This window comes from Alosa alosa, chromosome 7 (genome assembly GCF_017589495.1).
Source record: "Alosa alosa isolate M-15738 ecotype Scorff River chromosome 7, AALO_Geno_1.1, whole genome shotgun sequence".
NCBI classification, from domain to species: Eukaryota; Metazoa; Chordata; class Actinopteri; order Clupeiformes; family Clupeidae; genus Alosa; species Alosa alosa.
In genome coordinates, this window is record NC_063195.1 from 33,600,545 (window position 1) to 33,621,963 (window position 21,419).

The following is a 21,419-nucleotide window of genomic DNA, read 5'->3' on the forward strand; positions in this document are numbered from 1 at the left end:
TCTCCCACTAGCACGACTTTTAAGGCGTTGGGAGGGAGGTTTACACAACGTACATACTGCACAGCTACAGACCAGCTGGCTACCGTTAACATTCACCCCCACAAACTGTCACTGGTATTTTGCTGATAAGTTGCCTTAAAGCAACTGACTTGATGGTTCGCCCTGGTCTACCGTACTGTACTGAAGTCCTGTGTGCAAAATCTAGCCTTGGCTTTTTTATGGAGTGGCTCGATCTTCAGCATCACTAAGGTTGGGGTCTTTCGCAATTAGCTTTTGGCGAAGCGTTGTTTTAACAGGTATTTCATAAAAAATCGGGAAAAACCATGTTCAGTCCACCAAGTCATAAGGCTATCGGCGCTGCGCAGCACCAGTTGTGATATTTATCTTACGGAGTGTAATCGTAGGTAATGTCATATATGAAAACTAGTATTGTTAGGCAATACTATAAGTGCAAGTCCAGGGCAGCTGAGGTGTGGCGATGACATCATCGATACGCAAGCGGGATGTGCGGTCGCTGTCTAAACGAATTCAAACGGGCTACGGTTTCAGATTTTTCCACCCTGGGACCAGGTTTCAAAAAAGTGCGGTTTCGGGCAGTGTGTTTACAGGATTCGTTTGGACGCTCAGCCAAGACGAAGCAAAACCTCTGCGTTTAACCTAAAAAGCGTCTCCGTGTGGACAGGCCCCTAGAGTCTTTCTCAGGTGTGTGTGCTCCTTTTGTCAGACAGAAAGAAAAACTGAATAGGCTATCCCTCCTGCATGCGGGCGGGAGCGGGACTAAAAATGACATTAATGCGGGAGCGGGACAGAATATTGCGGGAGCGGGCGGGCGTGCAGACCTTTACGGTACGTTAATGTAGTCCATGAGCCACAGGCCCAAAAAGGGGCATGTCACTACCACTTGGGGGGGCAAATTCTCACTATATTTTTCTGAAAGCTACATATCTCTGGAGTATAAAATGGTATGATAGCAAGTTGGATCTTGTAGCTTTGTGGCTGTACAGGCCTTCAAAGTTGACCTCTGATTTGAAAAAAAGGAAATTCCGCCTATTGGTTTTTTTTTTTGTTAAACCACTCATAAGAGCCCAGAAAATAATCCAAACCTCATTATTACTGATGCATATGTGGTGTTTGATGTTGGCATACATATTTTGAACCATTATGTGATCTTGCCCTTCATTTTGGTTGATAAAATTCAAGATTTATGTGTAATAATGAGCAAATCTATGTTTTCAGAGACACGTGTTGCAGCACTAATTGAAATGCCCACTACCTCATTAATCAATGTATTTATACCTTCCTACCTCCCAGCAGAGACTTGAAATACAAATGATTACATAGGTCTGCATTGCTATGCTATTTACTATTTGTAAATGTACTATTCGAAACACCCCCACAATTCAGTAAATTAGTATTTTATTGAAACTACCAATAAGAGATATTCCAAGAGATCAAAACATCATGATTACCAATCACATATTACCTTTACATTCAAGGAATACCATATGAAAATTGTTCACATCACCACATGTACCCAGCTTAACATAAAAATTACAATTTTATAATGTCCAGGGCACATGAAATACATACAGTGATTTCCTGTGTATTAGCCATATTGTGTATAAGCCACAGGACAGTGTTTTATGCAAGTTAAAAGAAACAAAACCATATACCATATTAACTGCCCCCGTGTATTAACCTCACAGCTGAAGAAATTTTGCAAAATCAATGTATAAGCTGCAGCTAATAGTTGGGAAATTATGGTAATTGCATCACAGGTGCTAAAATGATCTACATTATACATTTCAGTTGTACTTTTGACTAGTAAGAATGTGGGAATGAGATGTAGGTGGTGCATAGACAGGGCAAGAAATATAGTGCAGTGTAGACAGTAGTATACAGTTGTTTTGCAGAAGGTGGTTTAGAGTAGCATAAATTAAATATAAATATGTGCAGTGTATTAGCAGTTACCTTATAAGAGCAGAATAAATATGGCTATGTACTGTAATATGAACAATGTATGAACAACATGTACAGGTATGTGCAATGTAGTGGCGGTACCATTATAGTAGTAGTAAGAACAATATAGATATTGACAGCACATTGTCTTCAGGATCTTCTCCTCTACATACTTACAGCACACTGCCCCCACCTACCCACATACACACTACACACACACAGTCACTGCTCCACTCCCCTCCCGCCCACACACACATCTTCACTGTCATCACTCACATACATCATACATACAATACTCTGCTTGCAATAGTAAGTCCCTTCACCATACTTGCAGTACACTGACCCCCCCTCCCCTACATACACAGCACATTATTTCATCAGGAAGCTTCTCCAACACACATCCCCAACATACTTTACAGCACACTGCCCCCCCCCCCCCCCAATACACAGCACATTGTCTCATGACATATTGCACACTCCCCACATACACAGCACACTATCCCATCTCCCTTGCCATCCCCCCAACACACACACCAAGACCCCTGGCAGTTGGGATAGCCCCTTGAGCCGTGGATCTGCCCAAGGTTTCTTCCTTGGTAAGGGAGTTTTTCCTTGCCTCTGTTGCTCTTGGGTGCTCCTTGTTGGTGCCCCCCCCCCCAAATCCCAATCCTCCCCCACCTTTCTTATGCAGCCCTTGCCACTTAATCTACTAAACCCCTCTTCTACTGCACTTTTTACCCCCCCCCGACCATAATTGCACAAATAGGCTGACACCAGACATAATTTCACTGCATTTCTTACATCCAGTAACTATATGCATGTGACAATAAACTTCCTTGTATCCTTGTATATGCAGTGTATTAACAGAATATATTACAGAAAAACTGAATAAATATGGATATTTAGTATAAACCATATAGACAGATATGTACAGTATGTACAACTATGTGCAGTGTGGTAACAGTACCATTGTAGTGCAGAAACAGTAACATTACAGTATTAATAATAAGTGTATGTGCAGAATGAAAAGCAGTGGAATATGGCTATGTACAGTATAAGTGTAATTACAGTATGTACATTTGTAAATAAATAGATGGATGGGATAGATGGGTGGGATAGGGTAGTGCAGTTGTGGGGGGGGCTAGGGGATGTCCGCCTCCTTGTTGTCCCTGTCAAGGTTGCCATGGCCGTGGACACCTCAACAGGCACAGGCAAGGAGGCATCAGGCGGGGGCGGGGCAGGGGGTGATGGGGGCTTAGTTGGTTGGATGTCACCGGGATGCAGAGCTAGAGTTCAGTAGGGTGACAGCCGCAGGAAAGAAGCTTCCTCTGAACCTGCTGGTTCGGATGCGGAGAGACCTGTAACGCCTCCCGGAGGGGAGTGGAGTGAACAGTTTGTAGTTGGGGTGAGAACAGTCTTTGATGATGCGCGCCTTACGCAAGCATCGCTTGCCCTGGATGCCCTCGATGGAGAGGAGTGAGGAACCGGTGATGTATTGGGCAGTTTTCACCACCCTCTGCAGTGCTTTCCGGTCGTGGGCAGAGCAGTTGCCATACCAAACTATGATACAGTTGGTGAGGATGCTCTCGATGTTGCAGCGGTAGATGTTCACCAGGATCTGAGGAGACAGATGGACCTCAGAAAGAAGAGACGCTGGTGAGCCTTTTTGATCAGGGTAGAGGTGTTGAGGGTCCAAGAGAGGTCCTCAGAGATGTGGACACCCAGAAACTTGAAGCTGGTGACATGCTCCACCTCAGTCCTGTTGCTGAGAATGGGTGTGTGTGTGCTAGCTTTAGACTTCCTGAAGTCCACAATGAGCTCTTTGGTCTTCTTGGTGTTGAGAGCCAGGTTGTTATCAGTGCACCATGATGTTAGGTGCTGGACCTCCTCCCTGTAGGCCGTCTCATCGTTATTGCTGATGAGCCCAATCACCGTAGTGTCATCTTTAAACTTGACAATGGTGTTAGAGCCATGTACAGGTGTGCAGTCGTAGGTGAAGAGGGAGTAGAGGAGAGGGCTCAGCACACATCCCTGTGGTACACTGGTGATTGATGGTTGAGGAGGTGCGATTATCTAACCTAACAGACTGAGGTCTGTTGGTTAGGAAGTCCAGAATCCATAAGTTTGTTTTTTCTTTTATCACATACACATATATTGGTAGATGTTTTTTCTTTACCTTGACATGTTTCGACGTATACTTCCGTCTTCATCAGAAGGTCACACGGTGGAGTAGTGTGACACATTTTTTATCAGCTGATGTTGTTAGATGGAGAGGTGTGATCCACCTGTCAGTTTTTTGACAGGTAGACCACACCTCCTGCATGCCAGAGTCATTAAGCAGGAGAACAACCGATACCACCGCTGGATAAAGGAGGCGATTGAAATAAGAAAGCGGAGCCCAAAGACGATGAACAGAGATGAGGGAGCATATATGCTCTCCTATACCTGGAGTGCCGTCCTGGGGGGCGGCTGACTGACAGCAGGAGTTGTGAGAATCCCCCAAGTGGTAGTGACGACCCCCTGTGGCTCATGGACTAATGTTAGATCAGTATGTGTCTGTGCGCATGATCCAAACAAACACAGCAGTTCATGATTTTGATCTTGAAATCAGAATTATATCTTGACTTTTGTGTACATAGCCTACATACTATGACTTTGCCATCTGTTTCATTTTTTAATATGTCAAATTTGCTGAGAAAGCAGCTATATAGTGCCACTAGTTTTACATAAGCAGCAAATAAAGAAGCCATACGCTCCCAAACCCCCCACAGATTGTCACATGATATGGCTACCACCATGAGGTGAACAATATACCACTAAAACCAAACAAAACTGCTCTCCTCCCCTACCACAACCAACACTATATAAAGTCAAAACTGCTCTCCTCCCCTACCACAAACAACACTATATATCTACATCTTGGCAAGTGACATAACAATTGTGGGCTGCAGTTACCACTACTCAAAGGGTAACATAAAGTTTTAACTGAATGCACTTAATAAAGTGACAAAAGTGAATAAACAGCTGCTATGCAAAGTGACAAATGACAAGGAAAACATGCAGTAGTAGCACCCTACAAGCCGATTAAGATAGGTAAACCAGAGACAAACCGCAGCCACACTCACACAACTGAGGTTACCCAATATACAACCAAAATAAAAAGGTAAAAGTGGTAAGGCTGAAGTCTATCTGATTACTTCTTGGTTGGAATGCTCTCAAACCAAACTCAAGCCAAAAAACACAACTACCGGTAGCCTACTAACAAATAAACAAACAAAATCGATAAGAATTGGTGCAGTACTGAGAGAGCATGACCCATTGACTGATGACCTATCAACAAACGTTCGTTCAGCAGCACATCAGATCGGGAGTCGAGCGTGCTAGCAATCAAGCTAAAAGCCCAGGCTGCTAGCTCTTCCACTGGCACAACTCTTAAAGGGCTAATCCACCATTCTCTCTGTTGACTCTGGCTCTTGTGCCCTATTGGTCCTGTTAGATCTTAGTGCTGCTTTTGACACCATTGATCACAAGATCCTTTTAAAACGCCTGGGTGTTGAAGTTGGTCTGCAAAGCACTGTATTAAACTGGTTCAGATCTTACTTAACTGATAGATCTTCTTCAGTGCATTTAGGCAATGCTTCTTCGTCATCTGCTCCCATTAAGTGTGGTGTCCCCCAGGGTTCTATTTTAGGGCCTCTATTATTTTCTTTATACATGCTTCCCCTGGGCTCCATTTTCAATCAATTCAATATTTTATTACCACTGCTACGCAGATGATACCCAATTTTATATACGGTGGCCCCTGAAAATTCCTGCTCATTGACAAACCTTTTTTCTTTGTCTTAATGACATTAAGAATTGATGGCTAACAACTTTTACAGCTAAATGACAGCAAAAAACAGAAGTAATCATTTTGGACCACCAAATTCGGTCAACAATGTAAGCAAGTCTCTTGGCCCTCTGTCTGTTAACCATCACAGTGTGGTCAAGAACCTAGGTGTTTTCCTAGACTCTTCTCTGACTTTTAATAAGCAAGTCAACAGCGTTGTCAAGGGAAGTTTTTACCAACTTAGGACAACAGCAAAGCTCAAGTCTTTTCTCTCCTACAGTGATTTAGAAATCCTTATACATGCCTTTATTTCCTCTAGGCTTGATTATTGCAACTCACTGTATGTAGGTGTAAATAAATCTACTCTAAATAGACTCCAGCTGGTCCAAAATGCTGCAGCCAGATTACTGACTGGATCTAAGAAACGTGACCACATTTCACCTGTGTTGGCTAAACTGCACTGGCTTCCTGTGGAACAAAGAATTCATTTTAAAATTCTTCTGTTTGTTTTCAAAGCTTTACATGGTTTAGCACCTCAGTATTTATGTGATCTTTTAATTCCTTACTGTCCTCCTAGACCTCTTCGATCATCTTCCCAGCGTCTTCTTTGTGTTCCTTCTGCCTCTCTTAAATCCAAAGGTGACAGAGCTTTCTCTGTCTATGCTCCCCAGCTTAGGAATAGCCTTCCTGATGTTGTGAAATCCTGCCCCACTATTAGTAGTTTTAAATCCAACCTAAAGACCTACCTCTTCTCCCTAGCTTTTAACAAAGCTTTTAATATATGTTTATATGTATGTATATGTATTATTATTAATTTTTTTTATAAATGTAAATATAAATAATAATTTTTATTATTATTATTATTTTTATTATTTTATGTAAAGCACTTTGGTGCAATGCTATTGCTTTGAAATGTGCTATATAAATAAATTTGACTTGACTTGACTTGACCATTTGGGGAGTTACACTCATTTTCCACCTCCCCTTGAGTTAAACAATTGATTTTTACCTTTCTCCAGTTCATCCAGCCGTTCTCCAAGTCTGGCGATACCAGTTTTACCTCCAGCCTAGCATAGATCATTAAATCTGACTAGACCATTAGTTTCTCGCCTGCTAGCATCACGTTTAAAAGATTTCCAGGAATTTTCCTATTTAAATTAGAAAGTGTAATAAGACCAACGGAAAATGAAACATGGTGATTTTCTAGGCTGATTTGACATGGAACTATACTCTCATTCCAGCGTAATAATCAAGGAACACCATGGGCACGGCAGCACAATGACATCATGCAGCACCTGAAAATAGTCCCTGTAGGCCACACATGGCAACATGCGGCCCGCGGGCCACATCCGGCCCTTGGGCTTTCCCTGACCGGCGTAAGGTCCGTGAAAAAACAGTAGTCAAGAGCCTAGCATAGAGATAATGCACGCAAATCAATATCGATGCTTTTATTTTGAAAGCGACTGCTATTTGTACGCCCATACATTTGTGCGTGGATGCACACAACGTAAACACCCTTGCCTTTACGTCAGCGTGAACCCACAAAGTTTTGTGTCTCCTGTGTCTGCATTGCTCACCACCACAACGGTTGTTAGAAAGTGGAACTCCTACTGCTGCTCGTTTGTGATACGAAGTGTTCATTTCAAAACGTTACTGACAGATAGACAGTTTACAATCGGATAACCCCATCATTGTAACCAAAATATGTCTGAGTTTATTTGCGAAGCTTATGTTAGCAAACTAGTATGATGCTACTACTCACAGGTTGCTTGAAGCAGCCGGCTCAACACACAGGGCGAGTTGACCCATCACTGTTTTGTGTATAAAGTTAAAGCAAAAACATAGCCTACATTTTCAAAATAGTTTTCTTTGTGCATGTTGATTAACTAATGACAGCCTAATATTGTCTGCTCCACATTTTCATAGTCTAATTCTGCATAGAGTTTAATGATGGTAATGATTTAATGATGAAATACTGATGAAATGGTGGCACAGGCCTAGGTTGTACTGACTACTTCACATTTTCATGGCCTAGCCTTTAATTATATAGATATTGTACTACTTTTTTATATCAGTCTTTGAAAACTGAAAAAAAAAAATAAACATGTCAATGTCAAAAAATCATTTTCGAGAATGAGGATTAAATACTGGACATCTATTAAATACTGCCGATTTTCCTTCGTCTTCCTCACATTTTCATCTGTTCTTACGAGTAGTAATCGAAACCATATGACAAGAACAGAATAGAATTGAACATGATTGAGTTCAGACTTGAGTTTGGTATTTTGGGTCTGGCCCTCCTCAACACTCCCAGTTTGACATGTGGCCCCTTGGGGAAATTAGGGCTAGTCCGCAAAAATGGCTAGTGCAAGGAAACCAGAATTGTTTGTGTGGACTGATGGTGAACTGTCAACTGTAGTCAACTGTAAAACTAATAAACTTTATTTTACGGTTTGTGAAGGGTGCAGTCCCGTCCTTTATTTGGCTAACACAGGTAGGCCTACTAATCACCTTTACTTTCTTTGGTTGTAGGATAGTCCGTGATTCATATTAGTTTTGGCTATCACCGCAATTAGGCTACTAAACGCAAGGCTTACCCAAGTTCTAGGGTATTCTGTCGCCACATTTATAATATTGCTATAAAACCTTCGTTAGTAACAGTCAATACGTTTGCCTGCATCAAATCAAATCGCGCATTTGCATTCAGTGTGATACCAGCTTAACGTGAGTTCTAAGCGTCTTTGTATGCTTATATCTGATTTCACTTGACTGTGAATGCATGTATATATGTTGTAAGACATGTACAATAAATGAATGACACTGGCACTACGCACAAATTAATGTAGCCTAAACTTACACCGCACTTTCCTAATAACTTAAGTTCTCTCGCGTCACTGACAGTAGCAGTAGAATGCATTAAAAAACACCGGGGAAAAACAAATTACACAAACACAAATGAATGTAGCCTAAACTTACACCGCACTTTCCTAATAACTTAAGTTCTCTCGCGTCCTAATAACTTAAGTTCTCTCGCGTCACTGACAGTTGCAGTAGAATGCATTAAAAAACACCGGGGAAAAACAGTGTTCAGTCCACCAAGTCATTAAGCTATCGGCGCTGCGCAGCATCAGTTGTGATATTTATCTTACGGAGTGTAATCGTAGGTAATGTCATGTATGAAAACTAGTATTGTTAGGCAATACTATAAGTGCAAGTCCAGGGCAGCTGAGGTGTGGCGATGACATCATCGATACGCAAGCAGGATGTGCGGTTTCGCTGTCTAAACGAATTCAAATTTTCTCCACTCTGGGACCAGGTTTCAGAAAAGTGCGGTTTTGGGCAGTGCGTTTACAGGATTCGTTTGGACGCTCGGCCAAGACGAAGCAAAACCTCTGCGTTTAACCTAAAAAGCGTCTCTGTGTGGACGGGCCCTTAGTTGCCCACCCCTGCTGTAGGCTAACTTCCAGCAACAAGGTTGAGCTGCAGCAGACGAATCGGTTAGTGACTGGATTATTACGCCTGAATGAGAGTATAGTTCCATGTCAAATCAGCCTAGAAAATCACGGATCTGTCATGGATTTGCACTTTTGCACTGCAGTTGATTCTCAATAATACGGAACAAACTGCATTCTGTATAATTTCAATACAGAACACATCTTTTTCCTTTCAAATACGGGATGATTCCGTATTTTACAGAACGGTTGGCAACCCTATCTACTGTGCACAGCCCCATGCTTTTCTGATGTGACGATGCTAGCATGTTAGCAGCGGTTAGCTAACTATGCAAACGTTAGTCATCTAAATACAAGTCTCCTCCAAGTGACAATCTTATTAGCCTATACACAGTGCTGAGAACAATAAACATCCTTGTTTATCTAACTTACATTGAGTTGACTGTGTGGCTTAATCCACCAATAGTATCCGGCTGCAGAGCTGCAGACCATAGCAACCAATCTACCACCGCCGATCTACCACAGCGGATCTAGTAGTTAGCTCATGCATGCGCTGATGTTCTTTTTAACTCACCCTTGCGCTGATGTTCTCCTTAGCTAATAGCTTACGCTAACTTAGTGTCGTATCAACTTTTAATGGTCCTTTACAGAGAATGGATGAAAATTAGTGATTTGGTCACTGAATTTGTCATGCTCATATCAGTTGTAACATTGTCAAAACATTATCATATCAGAACATGAAATTATAACTAGCTGTTGGATGTTACACTAGCTATCCTGGCTAACGTTTATCCTAGCATCTAGGGCTAATGTTAAATTTGTCAGTTTGTAGGCTACGCTGTCCAGCAAATAAGTAAGCTTCAGTCAGCAGTTGTGCAAGGACATTACTAAGGCTAAATCTCACTATAATCACCAACTGTCAATACTCCTCAATACAATCCCATTGATCCGGTTTGTCTGGCTATTTCGCTGTAGCGCGAACAATTCATGACTAATGCACAGACCTCTCAAGTCTCACGCATTGAGCGTGAGACACACGCATTTCAATGACTTCACACGCTCACACATAGCATTTCTCACTCCGAGAAATTATTAACTTGCCCGCACAGACATTTCTAAGGGCTATATCTTACAAACGTGTCACACAACGTTGCTGTCTGTGCGCTCATTCAGCTCAGAAAGCTGCTGTCAATCCCTCCATGTGCTGTTCAGTTACTAACCTATCGGCCAATCAGAAAATAGGATTTCTCAACCAATCAGGAAATAGTTTTGTTTTGATGTGGGTCCGCAACGTGGAGACTGCTGGTCCGCGGAGTCGTGGAGTGAAATTAGGCCCAGTGCTTCGTCTGATAATTTGCTGAGCAGTTGATCAAGATACCGCGGACCAGGCTCGGACTGGTAATCTGTACAACCGGGCAAATGCCCGGTGGGCTGGTCCACATGTGGGCCGGTAACCTCCGGGATTTTTTAAAAAAAATGTTTTAAAGTTATTTAGCCTATTTGCGGCCCGTCATGTATGCCTAGGCCTAGCCTATAAATGCAGTTGCATCCATTTGTCTTGGGGGGTGACAGGTCAATAATTTTGGCCTCTTAATGACAGGTCAGTGTGTGTTACGATCGCGCCCTCCTGCCCCACCCCTCAAGTGGATTTGTCCAAGCAGCCGCTAGTTCGAGTGCATGGTAGCCTAGGCTGTATAAGTGCCCTCCGCTAGCTGATGTTAACAGTATTGCAGTTTAACCGTAAACAGCAATCAGAGGTCTAGTTTTATTTCATTTTATAGACGTTAGTTGCACGCGCTACCAAGAGCTCATTTAGGCTACTGTACCTACTGTAGTGCGGTTTTGTCAACAAAAAAAAAACTACGGGTAGCCTACAATTTTCGCACAACTTGGTGAAAAATTGTAGCGCAGGTTAAAGAAAACCCACTGATACTGATACTACTCAAAAGGAACTTCAAAGTATTTCCCATATAGTAGGCCTATCCTTTTAGCTCACAACGAAAGTGAAACTTGGAAAGTGGTCTCTCCACCGAGTGTTAGACGGTCCAGTGGTGGGACGGTCCAGGAGAAAATTGCTATTGATGTCATTAAACATGGAGCCATACAATAAAGTGGTGGTATGAGCGTTCATTCAATGCAGGCGTCTGCGCGAGAGAAACTGAAACTAATCGAAAAACGTTGGTATCAAAGCTCCGCTTCAACCTGTTGAATGCTATTTAATTGTTTAACGACACTTAATAGAACAACGTTGATTTTTGGAACTTCCATAGAAACAGAGCCGAGACTGTATAATACACTGTATAGCACTGAGTATTGTATAGTCAAATTTGAATATAACGTGGCCAAAAGCTATTGTAGCCTTCTTTCTATCTGTTAAAGATCAACAGATCAGTGATTTACGCCTATCTGCTCGCCAAAAAAGCTGGTATTGTGTTTCCTGAATCCTTACATTCAGGCATTCAAATTAAACTTCATTAAAAACATGTATTTTTTTTCTCCATTGCCTACCCATGTATGATGCTTGCATGAGGGAAACATCCCAAAACAATAGCACCCATATAATTGTTGCTGTTTTGAGAAGTATTCTTCTTATGCAAGCATCATGCAACCATGCAAAAGCAATGAAACTAATTATCTTACATTAGTAAAGCAGTCCTCTGATGTGCATGTCACAAAACATTTAAGTGAAAGTGCATGTATAACAATATAGGCATAATAATGATTGTGATAATGATAATGACAATTTGATTTGGAGGGAGTGGGGTTGGGTACATGTAGATGAGCCCTATGACCCCAAAGTCTGCCATGACTGGGCCTCAGGTCAAAGAAGTTTGAAAAAGGCTGGTCTACATAACCTGCATCAGATTGAGGTTTGCAGTGATGCGTTATTATTATTTATTATTATTTACTATAGGGTTCTAGAATAAATAAAACAGTGTGTTTGAAATAATGGAATTTGTGCTCTCTCATGAAGCTGGGTTGATGGGACATGGGGGGGTGGGCACGAAAGTAGTTCAAGTAGGCGTAGGACTTCCATGTACTTCGATCAGGTGGATCACTGTGCCAATGCAATATATATTATGCAATAAAATTATTCTGTTAATGCGACACATGTCGTTTGGCTGTCCTTTTCAACTCACATCACTATACAATCCAATAAAACCGGACAAAAATCACGGTTCCCAATGCATTCCTATGGAGCCATGGACTGAAGTTGTCGGAGTGTGTCTGCATGTGTGGAGCTACTGGACTTCCATTGGCTCATCTGCGTTCCATAGAGCCTGTACAAGAGTAGAACCTCTGTCTTGCTCTTATTGTGAGCAGCTTTTTTTTTTTTTATCTGTAGGCCTACTCTCAGGACACTGGAGCTCTTGGTCTACATATGATGACCTGGTTTGTAGACCAAATGATATACAGCTCTGGAAAAAATTAAGAGACCACTGCACACATTTTTCTGATGACATCGTACGGTTTCTGAGTGACATTAGAATGTTAACATTCTACATTAGAAGGATAAGAGAACAACTGCCCTGTTGCATTCTTCACATTTTGCCCAACAACAGGATGTATTGGTATTTATAGATACAAAAGTGTCAAACCACATCTGCCTTAGCACAAGGCCTCACTTCATGTGAGAGCAGTCTAATTATTGTCTCTGCAGGTTTGCTCATGAGTGAGATGACAACATACACATTTAAACAGAGGCGGACAGAGTACACAGCTTAATTACTTGAGTAAAAGTACAGATACCCTTTGCTAAATTTTACTCAAGTAAAAGTACAACAGTCAGATGTCTACTTAAGTAAAAGTACTGAAGTACTTGCTTTTAAAAGTACTTGAGTATCAAGAGTACAGGAGTAACCTACATTTTCTAAATATTGCATTACTACTGCCACAGTGCTTACATTTATGTACAGAAACGTCCTACATGGAGTTATGAAAATTGTTAATGTTAACACCTTGGAGAATGTAAATTGAATTGGAAGTAAAATCAAGTCATTTTCATCTTTTTACCATGTTGCCAGGGATGGGCAGTATTTGTAATACATGTATTTAAAATATGTATTTCAAATACAAAATACTATTTTGTAATTGAAACACTTGAAGCGAAAACTATCATTAACTTGTTCAGAAAATTGAAATAGTCTGGCGAGGTGGGGCCATAGGTTGGCACATTCCCGGGATGGACCTGCTGCATCTTCATCCATTGTTTCGTCCATGGTTTCATCTCTTATCTAAATCTGACCATGGAGTTGACTTTGGCGGAAAGCTGAAGGTGATTGCTCATTGGCTGTCCCAGAGGAGCAGTGCGGTACATCAACTTTCCTTAACTTTACACACAACAATTATTACAATTTACAAACATTATTAAATGAATTAATTATTTAACCATGGAAACATCACAACTTCGTTAGCAAAGGTATAGGCCTAAGAAACACGACTGAAATAAAAATAGTGATCATGTCAGAGGTCTAGCTATCTAAATTGAAGAAAATGTAAAGAGTTCATTTACAAAAGCAGATTAGCTGTATTTAATTATTTTTCTATTGTGAATTTATTAAATTTAAGTAATTCAATTCTAATATCAGTGTTTAGTTGCAATAAGCTTAAGTTGGGTTGTTTTGATTAGATCTATTTTTTACCTTATAGTATCAAAACAACCCAAATGCAGTTTGATTGGTATTACTGTACCTGAAATGCACAATAGAAGATTATAATAATTTTTGAAAATTTGTAAAAATGAAGATGTCTGTTCATGTTGATACATACATTTATTCATTTAGCGTACACCTCTATCCAAAGCTACATGTCAATTATATTACGAGGGCCATTGTCCACGTAAAGTAGCAACTTGGGGTTAAGTGCATTGCCCAAAGGCACAACGGTGGAAGCCGGGAATTGAACACACAACTTTTTCTGAGTACTGCATGCGCCTTAACCACTATACACTACCACTACCTTATACACAGGGCATGGGATTTATGATGGCCGCCGCTAGCGAAGCGGTCATATAGGGATTGTCAAAGTTTTTGTTTTGTTTTTTTTCCCCGACATCTACTTCCTAAATGTTTGGTCAACGATACCCGGGACACCGAACCACTGGGGCACATGAAATTTGGTGGGTATGTAGCCCCACTAGACTTTTACGGAAAAAATTCTTTTCGGGGCCCTCCCCCCCCCGCTGGGCCCCGAAACCCAAAAAATGCAGTTTTTCCTAAATAACTACCTGTTGCTCTTGGGTGCTCCTTGTTGGTGCCCCCCACCCAATCCCAATCCTCCCCACCTTTTTATGCAGCCCTTGCCACTTAATCTACTAAACCCCTCTTCTACTGCACTTTTTACCCCCATTAATGCACAAATAGGCTGACACCAGACATAATTTCACTGCATTTCTTACTTCCAGTAACTATATGCATGTGACAATAAACTTCCTTGTACCTTGTACCTTGAACCGTGGCACCGAGGATGAAGACATTTTTATGGTATGTTGGTCTCAAGGGCCCACATCAACCTAGCCCATAATCACTCATTTGTGATTTGCACCCCCCCGGTCATTCTGCTTTAATCGCCCCTCTCTTCAGTTAAGATGTTCAGAACTGCACCAAATGTTATGTGTATGATTAACCTGACATTCTCTGGGGGTATGCCAAGTTTCGTAGAATTTCATCCATAGGGTCTAAAAAAATTAAGTTATGTGTACATTTAGTGACTGTACACTCATTGGCCTGTAGATGGTGGTGCACACATATACACACGCACACACACACACCCACAGGCACGCACATACCATCAGTATCGGCAATTACAACGGCCGATACATAATTACAAATTCAGTAGGATTAAAGGAAAATCAAATATTCATCATAATAATTTGGCTGCATTTCCAGTATTGGCGTCACATAGTCGTTTGTCCACCAGATGCATGATCGTTGCAGTGAGGCGTAATTTTGTTGGAAGTTAATCTAAAGTGGGTTGGAAAGACACTACGCTTCCTACAAGGACAAGACTGTAGTTTACCGCAGAGAACGTCTAATAAGGGTAGGATGATTTCTGCAGGACATGTAATTCCCATTTCTTCTTAAAGCCGAAATAAATCTGAGAATGTTTATCGGACATGCTTGGTTTTCTACTGCAGGTAGGCTACGTTAATCTTAAGTTATATCAAGAGCCTAGAGTAGGTAAAATAATGTTACCGTTAGCATTGGTTGAGTGATGGAGGCCAATTTGATTATTGATGTATTTGTAGAAAACCATAAATGCGGTTATAGGCTACCAAGAAAATTGATAACAGCACTAATTGCATCTTTCGACTGTCATCTCATTTGCTTATGACCATAACCTAGACTACTAACAGGAGCTAAGTGAGTTATGTTTTGTCATAAGTCCCTCTATGCATTTTTGCATTTAGAATAGCTCTGAAACCGGGGGCGAACACGTCGCAGGAGGGGCGCCAGTGCATGGATATCTCAATCGCAAAATTAAACAATATTTCTATTGGGCGCCTACCATGGACTAGGCTGCAGGGTTCTCAAGTTTTGAGCTCAGCTTGGAGTGAGATTTTTTTTTTTGGGGGGGGGGGCACTCACTCACTAAAATGTTTGGCTTGTGTGCTAATGTGCTCATTCAATGAAGGTAGAATTGAATAAAGTAAGTGCACTATTTACTAAGATGAGTGCACCATGTACTAAAACTAGATGTACCGCAGAGCGGTACAAAATATGACCGCCGCCCAGTCCAGCACATTTTTTCCACAAAAAGAAATCACGCTGAAAGGCCTATATGATTCTAACTGTCTCACTAAATTGCATTATCCACACTCAATTCTCACTGGTATCTGCTAGACAACAAGTACAAAAAAACATGATTAGTTCATAGATTTCACATGTAAAATTAATTTTATACAACCCCACCTCCATCTTGCCTGTTCATAATTCTGAGAAATTCTTGATTGTTTGTGTTATGTTTATGTTATGTGTGTGGGTGTGTGTGTGTGTGTGTGCGTGCTTGTGTGTGTGTGCTGCGTATGTGCCTGTGCATGCAAGCATTACATATGTCTACTGTGTGAGTATGTGTCATCATTATGATTACTTTGAATGTATGTGTGTGTGTGTGTGTGTGTGTGTATCTGTTTGTGCACATGTGTGCACATGAAATGGGTTAACATGACCCCTGGAGGCAAACATACGGAAAAAAATGGTCATCCTAGGCCCTACAGTTCTCAAGATATTCACAGAGAACTGTGTCTGCCCTACCCTCCTTTCGGGGGGTCTAGTCCAGCGGGGGGGCTACAGATCAAAACGAAAAATGACGGTTCCATGCTATCCATGTGGGGTACATGCCCACCAAGTTTTTGTGTACCCGGTCTTTCAGTGTCGGGGAATCCTTGTTGGTGTCGCCACTAAATGTACACATAAATTATTTTATTGTAAGGCCCCCCATGAACGAAAGTACACAAAACTTGGCATGCATTCGGAGGGTGTCATAATGATCCTACACTTTCAATTTCGTGCAGTTTTGACCATGTCAGCCAGAGATATTGGGATGAAAACACCTAATGTTTTGCTTTTTAATTTTTAACTAGGTTGTTTAGATATTTTATAACAATGCTACAAATTTTTTGGCAAGTGCTACAAATCTATTCCAGTAGGCTACTTTGTGTGCGGCCCGCAAACACACATTCCAAACAAGCATACACAAAAGTTTGTGTATGGGGGATGGAGTAGAAGATGGAGACAAATTCATTAATGTGATTTATTTTCGCGGAATGGATGTACAGGACTGAGCGGCGGTCATATTTTGTACCGCTATGCGGTACATCTAGTTTTCATTCACATTAAGTGAGAGAAGAGCATCAACTCCTTTTGCACCATGGCCTGGTGTTATTCACCCCCATTACACTTTCCCTTCAAACTAACGATGAAGTCCTCCTATTGCCCGCTGCACAGTTTGCCTATGATTTCCATGGTAGTGTAAAAGTCATACGTCTTCTTGATATATAAAACTTGTGGTGTTTGAAAATTAAAAAATATTTGGCACATGTGTCATACTTGGCAAAAAGCTCTTTGGTGTCAAGGAGAGTGGCAAAGTCTTTACTTCTTTTTAGTTTCTTGGTGTTTAAGCCCCCAGCATTGTCTTCAAGGCAGCGCTGCCTAGAAGCCATAAGGTTAGGCATGGGCTAAGGGTTAGGATTACTGTAGGTGCCTTCAAGTCGACGGTGGCAGCGCTGCCTGGAAAACGACGTTGGGGGCTTAAAACACCATCAAGCTTCTTTTTGCCAAAAAATATTATTTTAGCTTTTTCTGCTGATGAAAAGTTTGAGACATCCAGTTGTTAATTTGGACAAAGAGATCCAAGGACACATTGTCATTCATTAGTCCTTCAATGGCAGCGCTAATTAAATTAGGGTGTCATTGGTATAGCTGTGATAAAGACTGCCTTGTTTGCATTGTTCAGACATGTGTGGAAGATCTCTTTATGGATTTAATCTGAACTGAAGCAAAGGATATTGTTAAACATCTTGGTGCCTTGATCTAAATTTCAACATGCATCATGAAAACAATTACTAAATCAGCTTTACCACCTCAAAAACATTGGCAAACTTAAAGTTTTATGTCAAAAAATAATTCAGAAAAACTAATGTCTACATTTATCTCTAGCAGGGTTGATTACTGCATGCATAGGCTTTTCACAGAGCTTCCTAAAAATGCAACAGCTATGCAAATACTACTAGGACTGACCACATTACAGTGGCTTCTAACTTTAAAGCTGTTAATGGAATGCTTCCTCGCGTCGTCTCTTATCATCATATGTTAAAATCTGAAAATCTGTTTCCTAGCTAAATTATTCATTCATCATGTTCTCAATGTTTTTCATCTATTTTGTTTGTTAATCACTTTAAAGATATGACATATTAGTTTACATTGTAGCTTTCCTTTACATATACATAGCAGGCATCTCAAGAGAAAACAGTCAGTCAGGCAAAGTGATTCATTTTTACATGCACTGTTAGTCATGCATTGTTTTCAAAAAGGTCAATTATTTTCAACAACACAAGTCTTACAGGAAACCAGAGAACCACAAGCTAGCGCTTACCCCTGAAACTCACTGACCTTATTTTGTCTCAAATAAGACATGAGGCAAGCATGAGGCATAAGGCATCTGAACACCTCACAACAAGTGTTTTGATTGATCAAGCCAATCAATATTTACATTTATTTGATCAAAAAACATTCAATATCAGATACATTTATCATTATATACATGCAATATTCAGCATTCAGCATTCAGACCACAACAAGTCAGTTAAATCCCCAGTTGTGTACAGTACAGGTGATGTGCTGCTTGACAGATTGGCATATAACCTTACACATTCATATTTACAATCATACGACAAAGACAAATCTTGACATAACACAAGGTGGACATTCAGTCTAAAGTTGTTGTTTTATAAAACTATAGAAGGTTTATATTATTTGTATCATTTATACATTGATAAAAGCTAAAAGACTTCTGAAACCAAAGAAAGCTAAAACTTGTCAAATCAAAGCAGCTGGTATACCAGTGGTGCTGTTTCCTGGGTGTAGGTGACAGACTAGGCGTAGTTTGGGGAGCGCATGTAGGCAGGGTTGAGCAGCACCTGGGCAGAGGCTTGAGACATAGACGTAGCCCTCTGAGGTCTCATCTGCTCATACACAGAGTCAGAGCGATGAGCTGGGAGTCCAACACCAGACTGTGGACGAGGCTTGTAGTTTCCATTCTCTGAACAGCACCTCTTCACCTGTGAGGATCAGACAGAAAGAGGGAGAGAGAAAAGAAAGAGTGGGAGGTGAAGATGTGAGATTACAACCCCTTTGAGAAGAAAAACAACTTGTTGTTCAGTATGTAGTCAGTCAGTTGTTTTGCATTGTACACTCTGCTCTTTCAATTGGTTTCTTCACTGCCTCTCTCTCTGTTTTGTGTGTGTGTGTGTGTGTGTGTGTGTGTGTGTGTGTGCGCGTGTGTGTGTGTGTTGTCCAACTGCATGGGCTGTGAGTGTGATGAAGTCTTGGTGCTGGTGTGTGTGTTTGTGTGTGTGTGTGTGTGTGTGTGTGTGTGTGTGTGTGTGTGTGTGTGTGTGTGTGTGTGTGTGTGTGATGAAGGTGCTGGTGTGTGTGCACTCACACAGATGAGCAGGATGATGAGGACGAGCAGAAACAGGGAGCAGGCAGTGATGGCCGACACGACCAGCAAGGTGGACATTTGGATGGGCTCTTCAAAGAGCTTAGTCACTGGTCCATCAGTGGGACACTCCTTCTCCACCCCTGTGTTCAATGCACATAATTAGTCCACATTTGATTCAGCCGGACACTTGTCTAGGTCTCTTAATCCATGTATAGGAAACTAACCCCTTGTGACAACAAGGACACTTTGATGGTTATGGTTATTGTATTTAGAAGACGTTTTAGTCCAAAGTGACTTACAGAATATGCACATTACAATAGTTAACAGTAAACAGTTAAAAAAAGTCAAAAAATGGTAAACCCACAACATAGTAATAATAATAATATCAATACAATATCAAATATCAATAATGAAAATAAACAAAAAACATTAATGTTCATGATGGGAAATTGTGTGTAAATTCCTGTATTTACTAATCGCATATTTAATTTCAGATATCAAAAAAAGCTTACCATCTACCACCAGCAATGTTGGGTTGTTGTTGCTTTCAGATGGATATGGTTTTGATCGATCAAATCTCAAGTACTGGCACCAGAAAACTCCAGTGTCATTAACGGTCAGGTTGCTAACTGTGGCATGCAGGTTTGAAAAAAAGCCCGTAACCTTTATCCTGTTACCGAATGGTAACCTGGGACTGCACTTCATCCCAGGAGTGAGATAGAACACCTCCCGGGTTGTGTGATAGGTTTGATAAAGGTACATTCCATCTTGATTTTGCAGATGAGTGGAACACTCAATTTCAATGTGCTCCCCGACCCGTCTCCATTCAACTTTGTCTGCACTCAAACCTTTAAAGAGAGAGACACATGAGAAGACTGTTATCATTTATGTCAATTTCATGGTCATATCATGCTAGAACGTGTACTACACACTTGTAGATCAAATTTCAATAACTCAACAGTTTGAATTAGTTTTTAAAAGCAGACAGGTTCATAATTTGGCACAATACCTGTGAGAAAACAGACGCAGAAACAGACCAACAGCAGGATGTGATGGTATCGCCGCACACGCTCCATCATCTGTTCTGTAGGGCTTTGGAGGTTCAGCCTGATGATACCTCTTCACACAGGAAATACGCACACACAAAGGGGAGGTATAGGCTGTGCTTTCCTTTGCTGAACTTTTCCAGTCAACCGTCGTGCCGTGTTGTATTTCTCACAATGAAGCAAAACTGCAGAGTAGAGCTACCAGTAAAATTAAGCAGGTGAAATTATGTTTCATGATATACAGTAGCCACAAATAGTTGTGATGATGAATACATGAAGGCATTATAACTGTTGCACTGGCTAAGCATTGCATTGAGTGTACAGAGGAGTGCTACACACAGCAAGTTGAAAAGCACAAGACAAAGAGGCACTTAGGAACCGTCTCTTAAACCCATTGAAGTGGGAAATTCGCTGTTTCTGAGTTTGAAGTCTCCTTTCCCCACTCTCTATGTCTCTCTCTCAGTCAAAAGAGTGCACACACACACACACACACAGCCTCGCTATCTTTCTCTCAAAAGCACACACACACACACACTCTGTTTCGGTCTCTCACTGACGATGACATTCTATCAGATATTGATGATCTCATGCTGCAGATGCACAAACTCTGTCAAAGAACTCGTTGTCATTGTATTTGATTAGATCTGTGTGTCATTGTGAGATGGATGTGGGGGAGTACACTGTGTACTACTCAACAGGTGCTGTCCGGATGGGAACTCTTTAGCTAAGCAAGATTCACCTACAAAATGTGTTACTTTCAGTTGTGAGCTATACAATGGTTCTGATATGTACATCTGCTTGATTGTTCCCTTCATCGGATGACCTTCTCTATTTTGATACAACCAAATGTCAAGCATATACTGTGTATATTGATACATGCTAAGGCCAATCATGAGGTTATATACACTGGTTGATTCATATAATACACTTTGAAGCTTATGAGAACACTGTTGTTGTTGTACAACATTTGTT